Source organism: Diplotaxodon limnothrissa, linkage group LG23 (genome assembly GCF_057381915.1).
Source record: "Diplotaxodon limnothrissa isolate DT_005_m linkage group LG23, D_limnothrissa_male_GT1.1, whole genome shotgun sequence".
Classification (NCBI taxonomy): Eukaryota; Metazoa; Chordata; class Actinopteri; order Cichliformes; family Cichlidae; genus Diplotaxodon; species Diplotaxodon limnothrissa.
In genome coordinates this window covers 40,318,718-40,331,955 of record NC_140617.1, presented here as the reverse complement: position 1 = coordinate 40,331,955, position 13,238 = coordinate 40,318,718, and positions in this window count along the sequence as shown.

Below are 13,238 nucleotides of genomic sequence, written 5' to 3'. Positions count from 1 at the left end.
AGAAGAGCATCATAATGTGCCATCTGCCCAGCCACCGCAGCAAAAACCACACTGGGTCACTGAGAACAAGAAACTGAGGCAACAGCTTAAGTGGGCTCACCAAAATTGGGCAACAGATTCTGATGATATTTCATTTCTGCTGCAACATTTGGATGATAGAGTGTGAACAACATGAAACATGGATCCATCCTGCCTTGTATTAACAGTTCAGGCTGCTGGTGGTGTAATGGTGTGGAGATATTTTCTTGGCCCCTCTGTACCAAGTGAGCATTTTAAAAATGCCACAGCCTACCTTGCTTGTTCCTGACCATGTTCATCCCATTATGACCACAGTATACCCATCTTCTGATGGCTGCTTCCAGCAAGAGAAACACCTTATTGCAAAGCTCCGATCATTTCAAACTGGTTTGTTGAAAATGACAATGAGTTCTCTGTACTCAAACAGCCTCCACAGACACCAGATTTAAATCAAATAAAACACCTCTGGGATGTTGTAGAACTAGAGATTCACATCACGGATGTGCAGCTGAGAAAACTGCATCATGATAGTGTGATGCTATGATACCAAAATGGGCCAAAATCCCTGAGGAATGATTCCAGCAGCTTGTTGAATCTATGCCATGAGGAGTTAAGGCTGTTCTGAAGGAACAGACGGTCCAATAAAGTACAAGCAAGGTGCACCTAATAAAGTTCTTACTCAAACATTTAACCCCGTTTCAGAATCACTGTGTTTTCAGCTACAATTATAAAAAGTAAAACATAAAAAGCACAATAATGCACTGACAGTTTACTTCAGTCTCCCTCATTAGTTAAAGAAATTCCCTGAAGAAAATTGCAAAGTCAAAGGTCAAGAGTTAGGAAGTGGTAAAAAAAGCATGGCAATCATACACAATGTAGAAAATCCTTAACTACATGCTTGCACCCCTCACACAGCCTCCAGATTCTTTGCGTCCAAGGGGACAAATAAAAGCCCAGAGTTAAGGGTCCTTCAATACAGTCACCGGCAAACCTGTGGCCTCTGAGAATGTGGAGCCCAGGTATGCAACTCATACAGGCATAGCTGTGCTCTAAATGCTTTATAGCTCATTTTATTGCTGTCTTGTATCCAGGGCACTAGGTCACTGATATAGTGTACAGTGGTAGGCGTTGTGAAACTCTTGCAGCTTACTTCCAGGCTTTTTTAAAAGGCTGATTAAAGAAAGGATGAAAAATTCACAGATTCATCGTGACTGTGGGGCATCTGATTAGAGCCCTTCCACTAAACACAGTCAGAGTGAACCCATACACAGCCACTTTGTGTGTGTGTGTGTTAGTGTGTGTGTATGCGCATCACAAGCCTGGGCTTTACAGGAAAGTAGTTGCTCACATTACACAATTTGATTATCGGGTCCGTCTGCTTTGAGCCCTTCCTATGAACACAATCCGAGCACTCATATAAACCTGGTAACTGTCCAAAACACATGCAATCATAATTACAGTGAGACAGTTGCTCACGTTACTCACAAGTACTGTAAAGTGGTTGCTCATATTACACGCATGCAGCACAGGTAACAACTTCAAAAACAACAAAAACAGCAACTAAAAAAATAATTAAAACATTTTGGGACCTAATTCAGGGCCAGTGTTAGATATGTAAAACTAAAAGTTAAAGATATAAAGAGGTAGCTACTGGTATTAAAGATACCTAAACTGGTGTGAGTGGGAGCATTGACTGAAAGAAAAAAGTAATATTTTAGGATGATTTTTTTCTCACAACAGTTCCATGCAAAGCACAAATAAACACCTCTGTGTGAAAAGCTTGCAGCCTGGAAATGTCCCGTACACTGACAGAAGACAAATAACAAAACTTGGACTGCATGGCAGGCAAATACAAAAGAATTATGGGTATTGAAGTTTCAGGTACGTTTGTGTTGGGTGTGTAACTGATGCGCATATTGTGAGTGTAAACAGAGATCCTTTGATAATGTAAGGCGTCAGATTCGCTGGGCTTCCCAGCTGTAGTCACTGCTGACGTAGTGCCTGCAAAAGGTGCCCTATACAGGTATCTGACTAATATCTGACTGCTCATTCACTGGAGCTAAATTACGGTGTCGGTCACATGGTGATGTACAAATACACTATGTGTGTTCACCATTGGCTCAGAGAAACAGTTACAAACATACTCTAGAAGAACTCTTGAATTAGGTTATTATAAATGGTTGGTATAAATACAGCTTATTAAGTTTGCTGTATGTTTGTAATGTAATAGGGTTAAGATTGGATTTTTGGTAGATCTGATAAAGGATTAATGTTCACAAAGCCTTGGCTAAAGGTAGATACAAGCTACAAAAAACCAAAAATAAAATCTCATATATAAAATTATAATGTATATATATATATACTGAACACTTCCTGCCTGCAGACATGAATAGCACCATCTCTACTGTGCCTCTGATTGGTCAAATAAAGTCGAGATATAATCACTTGCTTCCATAAATAAAACCAATGCAGATTGACTTTGACAGCTTACAAAACATTTAATAAACCAAATTTAGTTAAAATAATGAGGTTTTTCTTGACAGAATTTCTTTGTAACTGATCCATTTTCTTAATCCGAATGTTTTACAACACAAGTCCATCTATGTGATTACAGTCTTCCAGCTAGCAGACCAGAAAGGTGAGTGTAATTCTTTTTTTTTGAGAGTGATTCTATTTTTCCGAGGCATTCCAGTCTGACACGTTAACAAACGCTTTAACCTTCAGGTCACTCACAGTGGAGGAAGTTAAAACGGTGATCTCGCCTCATTTGAACCCTGTCAAAGTGGAATTTTCAAGGACTCGATGCGGTCGAGATCTTCTGCTCCCCCATGTTTTAAATAGGTAAGCATTCCTGTGGCTGATACCCTTTCCTCTTTAACCTGTGTTAAAAACACACCTCATAAAAGAGGGATCATTTGAGTGTAACATATGGCCTTATGTCCACACTATAGTGGGTTCCTCTGAGGTTGGTGGTGGGCTGGATTATTTGGTGCTCATAATTGTTCCTGGAGATTTCTAAGCACTTAAAGTAGTTCCCTCTAAGAATCAAATTATTTATATAGCGCCAAATCCCAACAACAGTCACCAAAAGGCGGTTTATATTGTAAGGTGACGACCCAACAAACTAGAGAAATCCCAACAGTCAGACAGACCTATATGAGCAAGCACTTGGTGACAGCAGGAAGGAAAACATCTCTTGTAACAGAAAGAAACTTCTGTCAGAACCAAACTCATATGGGGGCAACCATCTGCTGTGACCAGAGACAGCACATGGCTGCAGAAGAGAGCCCGTTTGAGAATAACTAATGATTAAATGGCGAGTGGTGTATAAACTCATACTAAGTGAAAAGAGCTGACAGAGGAAGAAACACTCAGTCCTTCATGGTAAATCCCCAGTAATCTAGATCTACTGCAGTATAACTAAGCAAGGGTCACAGATAAGTGAGTCAGGTAAGTGAGAAGAGCTATGCTCACATTCTAACCAACTTTACCACTCCGGAGGATCGCAAAGAAGACCTGGACAGTTTGCAGCAGTATATTGACGAGTGTTTTGAGCATGTTGTTATGGGGAAACCAGATAACAAGGCGCCGATTCCCTCCAGCAGCAAAGGAAAGCCGTCCTCGAAATTAAGCCACCTCAAAGACTCACTGGAGCCAGCTTCTCCACAAAACAGTGACATAGTTGACATTTTGGTGTCCATAGATAAAAAAAATAGTCCAGTTTTGACGCACGCCTGTCCCTCCTGGAAATCCTGCATAAAGATTTTCAGGATCTGCATGAGTCCATTGAGTTCAGCTAGCAGCAGTTGGAAACACGCTCAAAACGCCACCCTCAAAGAGTCAATGAAAATCCCTCAATGAGGGACCCGACTCTCAGAAGCAAACGAAAAACTCAAGGAAGCTGTCATCAAGCTCCAGGCCCGCAGCATGAGGGAGAACTTGGTGCTTTAAGGAATACCAGCAAAGGCAGAAGAAGATCCTTATGAGTCACTTCACCCAGATAGAATAGAATAGAATTCAACTTTATTGTCATTGCACATGCACAGGTACAGGGCAACGAAATGCAGTTTGCATCCATCCAGAAGTGCTTTAGTGATATAGATATATTACAATATATATTAGCAATAATATAGATATGTGAGTATATTACAGAAATGGGTCTATTATGGTATGTTATAATGTACACGGTATGAAGTATGTTGTGAATATTCTATAACTATAAGTATGTACAGGCTGTAGTGAGTACAAGCTATGTACAGGCTATGAACAGGATATAAATATGAAAAACTATACAGAATATGAAATAAATAACTTTACAGAAATCTGAGATATACAGCTATACAGAAATGGGAACTGTGCAAGTTGTAAACAGTTGTAGGGTTAAAAATTATCGAATGTACAGAATGATTATTTACACAGAGCTATACAGTAGTGCAGTTAAGATAAGTGAGATATAATTCCTACAGAGGCTATATAAAGTGCTAGTGGTTGTGAGTGGTGGTTCAGTCCATGTTATTATTGTGTGTTTGAGGGTACGGTTGTCCATTGTGTGTGTGTGTATGTTCAGTCCATGTGTTAACGTGGGTCAGATGTCAGGAGGCAGAGTTTAGGAGTCTGACAGCTGTGGGGAAGAAGCTGTTCCGGTACCTGGTGGTCTTAGTCCGGAGGCTCCTGTAGCGCCTCCCAGAGGGCAGGAGGGTGAAGAGTCCATGTGATGGGTGACTGGGGTCTTTGATGATTTTCCCAGCCCTTTTCAGACACCGCTTCCTGTAGATGTCTTTCATGGCAGGAAGTGGTGCTCCGGCGATGCGCTGCGCAGTTTTCACGACCCTCTGCAACGCCTTCCGGTCCGAGGCAGAGCAGTTCCCGTACCAGACTGTTATACAGTTGGTCAGGATGCTCTCGATGGTGCAACGATAGAAGTTCACCAGGATGTCTGAGGACAGGTGGTTCTTCCTCAGAGTCCTCAAGAAGAAGAGGCGCTGGTGAGCCTTCTTGACCAGCTTGGAGCAGTTGGTCGTCCAGGTGAGATCCTCGGAGATGTGGACTCCCAGGAACTTGAAGCTGCTCACACGCTCCACAGCCGTCCCCTTAATGTGGATGGGTGGATGTGGGTCAGCATTCCTCCTGTAGTCCACGATGAGCTCCTTGGTCTTCTCGGTGTTAAGCAGTAGGTTGTTTGTGTCGCACCACTCAGCCAGACGATCCACCTCCTCCCTGTAGGCGGCCTCATCGTTGTCACTGATGAGGCCAATCACCGTGGTGTCATCTGCAAACTTAATGATGGTGTTGGAACCATCAGCAGGTCTGCAGTCGTGGGTGAAGAGGGAGTAGAGGAAAGGGCTCATCACACAGCCTTGTGGTACACCGGTGTTCATCTTGATTGTAGATGAGCAGCAGTTATCCAGCCGGACATGTTGGGGGCGGTTGGTCAGGAAGTCCAGTAACCATTTGCAGATGAGGGAACTGATGCCCAGGTCTGTCAGTTTCCTGATGAGTTGTGAGGGGTGGATTGTATTGAATGCTGAACTGAAGTCTATAAACAGCATTCTGGCGTAGGTGTTGTTGTTGTCCAGGTGTGAGAGGACAGAGTGCAGTGCGATGGAGACTGCATCCTCTGTGCTCCTGTTCCGGCGGTATGCGAATTGGTGGGGGTCCAGGGTGGGGGGGAGACAGGATTTGAAGTGTGCTAGGACCAGCTGCTCTAAGCACTTAGTGATGATGGGGGTGAGTGCTACTGGGCGGTAGTCATTGAGGCTAGATGGGTTGGAGTTTTTGGGTATCGGGACGATGGAGGTGGATTTGAATCAGGCCGGTACCACAGCGTGGGCCAAGGACAGGTTGAATATGTCTGTCAGCACTCCTGCAAGCTCCCCAGAACACGCTCTGAGAACACACCCGGGGATGCCATCAGGACCTGCACCCTTGTGGACATTGATCCTGCTCAGCACCGCTCCTACATCGGTGGGGGAGAGAGTCAGAGGTTGGTGGTCTGGTGTCATGTCTGCTTTGGTTGTGGTTGTGGGGTTCCCTCACTCAAAACGAGCATAAAAGTTGTTGAGCTCGTTGAGGAAGGAGACATCAGAGGATGCGGGGGAGGGTTTGGTGGTCCTGTAGTCTGTAATGGTCTGGAGTCCTTGCCACATGCGTCGGGGGTTGGAGTTAGAGAAGTGTTCTTCTACCTTCTTTTTGTAATGGTGTTTGGCTTTTTTGATGCCCTTCTTTAGATTAGCCCTGGCTGTACTGTAGGCGTGTGCATCTCCTGACCTAAAGGCGGTGTTGCGGGCCTTCAGGAGGAGACGAACATCCCGGTTCATCCAAGGCTTCTGGTTGGGGTACATGGTGATCCGTTTCTGGGTGGTGACACTGTCTGTGGTTTTGGAGATGTAATCCAGTACAGATGAGGCGTACTGGTCCAGGTCTGTGTGGGTGAACATATTCCAGTCTGTGTTTTGAAATCTGTCCTGGAGCACTGCGTCCACTTGAAACTCCCAGAGGATGGAATTAAAATCATCTGCTTCCATTGTGTCCATCGTTTGGGAAATCAACAGACCCAGACCTATCATGGCCAAATTTGAACGCTTCCAGATATTTGTCAGAAAAAGGAAATACTAAATTTTTAATCATGGCATTTAAAAGGGACAAAAAACCTAAAGCAAGTTATACAAGGCAGGAATCAGCAACAACACATCTTTTGAATATCAGCAACTTAAATCATGCATACAGGAAAAATTTAGTCACAATCAACTGAGTCTGGAAATATACTGGATAACAAAATTATTAAATATCTGCAATACAAAAATGTATAAGCTATTATTTAAAATTGATGAATCATGAAGCTGGGAAGTCTAGTCTGCGCCTTGGGTGCTCCTTGTTGCCCACAGGCTCATTGGGTGGGGTGTCCAGGTGAGGGAGTATCCGTTGCTAGGTGCAGCTTGTCCCAGATCCAGGCCAGTGTTTCTTGTCACTTTGCTGTGTATGTCTGTTGCACTTGAGTGGATGACTGGTGTTAGGTGGTGTTCCTCCCCACTACTCCCCGCTGGGTGCTGCTACCCCCTCAGTGGAATGCAGGTACTTGTTGGTACTGGGGTGCGTGGCTGGATGTTCTGGCGTGGTTGTTGACCCAGTCCTTTGGTGGTCCAGGGTGGCTTTACCTCTTCCGTGTTGACGGGGGGTGGCTATGCTGGGCACCGGGCAGTTTTTGGGCGCCTGGAGCCCTGGGACCATGATCTTGGCTTTTACCAGGGTGGCAGGCCTATAGCGGGGCTGGTTGCCCATCACCTGGGGTCCTCTGGGACGCCCACCCCTTGGACGTGGGCACCCCATCTAGGGCCTCCCTCCTTCTTCTGCTGAGATGGGTGCACAGGCATCACAGAGAGTAGTGGTCTTAGGTCATTAGTACTCTTGGGGGCTGTGGATGGCCCGGTTTTCCCAGATCCTATTCCACCTGCCTCTGGCTCCTAGGGGGCGTTATTGTGTCTTCCCAACCTTATTTTCAAGTGCATTTCGTGATAAAGACACACACATACAAACACTCCACACTCTCTCTCTCACATGCACCACAAGGAGACTGTTGATTTATGTAACATATGTATGCATTTTTGAATGTTTGCAATTGAGTTGTTGTATGTTTGTTTTCTCACAGGTGCACTTGGCAATACATTTTGCTTTTCTTTGCTCCCCCCCTTTTTTTCCCCGCCTGTCCTGCCTTAGACATTGTATTAATGTATTTGCAAAAGCTGCCAAGAACAGGATTAAAAAAACTGATCACCTGATCCAACCCTAACTATAAGCTTTATCAAAAAAGAACGTTTTAAGCCCAACCTTAAAAGTAGAGAGGGTATCCGTCTCCTGAGAGTTTCTTGTCTGAGAGGACAGTTGTGCGAATACAGCAGCACAAAACAATTGGGCCCAGAGTTGGGATCACTGACAGCAGTGGCTATTATAGCTGATTTAACATATGCAACCTGCAGATTTTTTCCATATTGTTTTTCTTCTTATGTAAATTATCCCAGCTTCTGCTTCATAATACCGTCTGACCTTCTTTCTCAAACCTGCTGAAATGTGGTCTGGCTTTAAAAAAGCAACAATGCAGAAATGGCTCTGCTCTACCAGTGGCAGCAACACTCCACTGACAGAAAATATGTAATCAAGAGCCTCTTGGATTTAAATAACTGCTTCTGGAAATATTTTTTATATATTTTGGTGTTTTTGTGAGGTTCAAATGCAAACAATTTCTCTTCAGCTAACATTTTAAGAATCATTGCTAGGAATAACAAGACAACGTTAGAACCAGAGGTTTCCGCAGTACTTACTTACAGTTAATTAGCCTTTAGATTAAATTAACCATTTTATTTAACGTCTACAGTAAACAAGAACATTTGTGCAGTCAGTCAATGCTACAGTAAAGTTGGGGGAAATAGTGGTTGGAGACAAAATTATTACTAACTTGTGCAATGGACTTCTGATCTTGTCGCCTCTGAAATGGCTACGTCAAAGACGAGGACCAGGTCTGTAACCACTCAGTGAATTCCTGCCTTCAAAGGGACTTTGGTGCATCTTGACAGAGGCAGTTGGCTATCAGTCAGCTATTAGTTTCAGACGGGGTCAAATTGGCAATTAGTTCCAAAACTGCAAATCTGTTGCCATCTGTTGACACCCGCATACACAAAAATTCACATTAACTTTTGACATTGAGATTCCAGCCAGAATCTCATAGATTTGAAGCAGAAATCTGACATTTCTCCATGAACAGTGGTGTAGTTGCTACAGAACAGATACCAGCAAAATAACACAGGCATTTCCTAGTTATACGGGAGTATAAACACAACACATGTTGGCAACCAGTTGACTTATTGCCAAGAGATGCAAGTTGTGCTCATTACTGCAGACTGACTCAGACTGAGTCCACTGTGTAAAAATTAGACATTAATTTGCAAACCTTAGTCAGATCTGAGAGAGTGTGCTTCATCTAAAACTGAGGATTGTGGCCCACATTTTCAGACATTTTATCCAGAAAAACAATTCAAAGTGTTGCATGTAGCCCCAGAATAGTTGAATAGCAGCAGGGGAACACCTACACCTATGATATCCCAAATAGTCAAATAAGCCCTCAGCAAGATAAAGCCATCTAGTTAAAAGCAGTTATTTGCTAAAAAGGTTGATAAATTCATTTGTTAATGACTTTCCAAAATAATTTTGACATATGATTCTCAGGCAAACATCACTTCCTCCTCGTGCTGTGCTTACCTGTTTTGCAGATGTGAAGTCTCACTAAGCCTTCGAGGTAGCGCCTTAATGGTACTTGATTAATTAATTCGCTGTTCGTGTGGATAATTTTACAGAGAACTGAGTATGACCCTGTCTCTCTTTCCCCCATCCAGCCCTTTGCCTGGGATGAACTGGGCTCGCAGGGAAATCTAGGAGAGCTAAACAAACCCGGATTCCTGTTGTGCACTGAGCCTGAAACCAGGGGCTAAATGATCATATCATGGGACTTTTATAAGTCAGGATGTTGGACTCATAATGACTTATTTACTTTAAATGGCCTCAAGCATCCAGAACAGTAGGCTTTATGTGTAAACTGAATATTTTAACACTTTGGTTTGCCAGTGTGACATCCAGGAAACTAAATGCAACACTGAGGGAGCAAAGACAGAGTAGCCACTACATCATACATTACACTTTATACAAGATGCCTGGATAACATGTGATACAGCTGAACTAGTTTGAAGGTAATGGGTTATTGTTTATTTTTCCTTTGCAAAAGGAGGATAGATGTGAGTGTGGAAGCAAAGCCTTCAGCCACCAAGTCAGCTATAGAGTAATTAATCCATCTAATCTGGCTGAGGCTGCCAGACCTTCACACTCTGGACCGAGTTTGCCCCAGAGAGGAATGTAGCGATGGATTATCTCAAAACATCAAATAATAAGCCCCCCTTCTGACACCACTGACAGCAAATGAAAAGGCCCGGATTTTCCATCCCTGTGAAGAATTAAAGATATGAAGAAAACTCTGTGGGGATCTAACTTTGGCGGCAGGTTCATGAATTGACTGGATGGAGGCTGCTATTTAAAGCCTGCAAAAAATTAATAGCTTGATTAATTCCTGGTGACTTGCACCCGACATGTCTTCGCTATTGTGCACATGAAAAGTTGCAGGGTACCAGCGAAGTAATTATATCATCACAGGCCATTGCTTCCATTGCAACCTGATTTTTTATTATTTTATTACTCTTTTCTTTGCTGACTTGGCGAGGGGTTTGAATTCCATCGACGACCGTTTTATACGCCTGGACGCAAAGAGACTTAATTGAGGTTAAGCACCTTGGTCAAGGGGTTTGGAGTGCCACACTGCTGCACTGGGAAGTTTGTGAAGAGGCCCTTTAAGTCTCTGACCAACCAGAGTACAGGAAAACAGGGCAGAGCGAGGAGGCGTTTGGACAGAAACATTTGGGACAATTGCCATGCTGATTTTGTTTGTTAGAGCAAGTTGTTGATCTGACGTGAGATGGTTAAAATCATAGTTGCAGCTATAGTTCCCTTTAGTGCCACATGAGGGAATGTGGCGCAACAACCTAATGCTATAGTCAGGAAAACAGTGGTCGGAGGTCACAGCACGACCAAAATTACTGACACTGAATGCAATGAACTTGTATTCTCGTTGTCTTTCAAGTGGTTCTTTCAAAGATGGCAAGGAAAATGGCAATAAGGTAGAGCCAGTCTGCTACTGGTGTGAAATTGAAAGGGTTCAAGTTGATGGTTGCAATCTGTTTGTGATAATACTGCAATTAACTGTGATAAATCAGCAAAAATTGCAATTCTGCTACCATCTGCATAAACAGTAATTCACATTAACTACTTACAGATTTCAGAAATCTGGATGAACGTAGTTATATCTAAAGTTCGAAACAGAAACCAGAATTTCCCCACAAATAGTGATGTAGTTGATGCAGGACAATTTAACTGTAAAATATTCTTTTATATAAGATTAAAGTCCGAATGCAACCAGCTGGCAGGCAGTTGAGTTGAGTGCCCTATAGCCAAGACGCGTGAGTTGTGCTTATCAGTGCAGACTGACTCAGACTAATTGCACTGTGTTAGAAATCTGTCTGGGTTTATAAATAAGATGGCAATTATATGACAATGTCTGGCTGGGAGTGCGTTCAGGTCGAGTTGCTTTGTTTGGTGACAGATTGCCTCCTATGTGGACCGTACAATAGAAAGTGTTTGCACAGAGGTTGGGAGGGTGTTGCATGACCAGCCTCTTTGTGACCAGTTGGTTGTTACAACTACTTGTAATAAAGCATATGGTTGCAAACACTGGGCAAGCACACTTCATTGGCGCGATTGACAAAATGAAAAACTAACATGCTAATAAAAAGCTACCTATATTACACAATATTAGACGTGTTTGAAATTTTCCACATTTCTGTGATGGGACATGATTAAGAACAACGCATAACAGCCTCCCTTTAGTTACAGAAGTCACTCTTAACAGAGCCAAGGTTCGTAAACACATAACAGCATCAGTGTTGTCCTCCTGTCATTGACATCCAGTTGAACCACGGGGATCTTGGCCATTGTTTGATACAGTTCAGGGTGGGTGGGTGGGTTGGACTCAACCCGCATTACTGGTTTCAGTTATTCTTTTTAATTTTCTTGCCAACAACACATCAAAAGGACTTAATGCAAGCCAAAGTTCCAAATGGTGATGACAGAAAACCACATGTGCCAAATCCAAGTAGCTGCCTCAGCACTGTGGTAGGATCACAAGAAAGGCTTGTGGTCACCTTTGGCAGGCTTTATAAAATCCATCCAGCTAAATAGGGGCTGCAAATAACATACACACTTTAACGCAAATGACATCAGTCTATAGAAGCACACAGAGATGTGCTTCTATAGACTGATGTATAGACCACGCAGGTGGCCATGCCATTTATGGCAGTGTTTGAACAGAAAAACAATAGCATGTTGTTGCTGTTGTTAACCGACTCCTAGATAGATACAAATAAGCTGAATATTGTGGAAACAGCTATTTCTTTCTTTTTTATGGGAGGGAGGCTGGTGGTGAGGGTTAATTTTTAACATTAACATGCTGAAGTGTGAGACCTCAGTGACATGGATGTTAGACAGATCAGTTATAGGTGTTAAAACCCCTTTGCATGGCTAAGCTGCTTAACTTTGTTAAAGCACAGAGTTAAAAACAACATGCTAACTAGCATAGCATCAAAATCCCTCAAACCTCTTTTCAAAGATGTTTCTTTGTATCTGCGTCAAACTTCAGGTGCTGATTTTGTATAATTCCATCACATTACTGTTGCTGGGAATCTGACACCTTATAATTGGATATTTTGCTGTGTCATGTGGGCGTGGGGATTGTGGTTGAGCAGCAGACGGAAGCCGTCAACAAAAGAAGCATGAAAAATCCGAGTGCTGGAAGCATGTGTGTAAACCAACCTGCTTTACATGTGGCCACTCCATGAAAGACTTTTTCATGAACACTTTTAGTATAAAGCCACATCAGGACATGTGATCCAAAGTTATAAGACAGAGACGGGGTATGCAAAGCATGCCTTTGTGCTGAGAATGACTCAGCTTTTTTTCTTTTCATAAGGCTGCACTGTTTCTTTTACATATCACAAGGAAATGGAAATGGAAATATTGGGTTTAATATCCTTGCTTCACCTGAGATTAAATCAAACAAATTTTCAACACACGTTAAACATCATTTTAAATTATTCTGCATCTAATTTTTTAAAATATGATATACGCAAAGACTTAGAGATGTGCCTTAAAACATGACTAAAACTAACACAATATTTAAAATGCTTCAAAATCAGAGTATCATTTATTCCAAGTGAAACTATGTAGTCACACACACACAGATACACCTGCACACGAGAATAAATGTCTTGTACCTACCGGTTGTAACTTGACACGCGTCTCTCTGTAGTCTTGCCAGGTGCTGAACCGTAAAAAGCAGCCTGAGAGCGACAAAATATACTCAGGGATCAAGTGGGCGGAGCTTCTATCATTCAGGTGCACTAGACCTCTGCTGTTTGTCGTTGTCCTGAGCAATTAATCTGAATAAAGAGCCACAAAACGTAGAAACACCATATGAGTTTTGCAGGCTCCCAGTTCACAGTTAAACTCTCATCCTGTCCTCCGGTACACTGAGGATACTGAGGACATCACAGGTGTAGGTGCAGGAGGTGGAG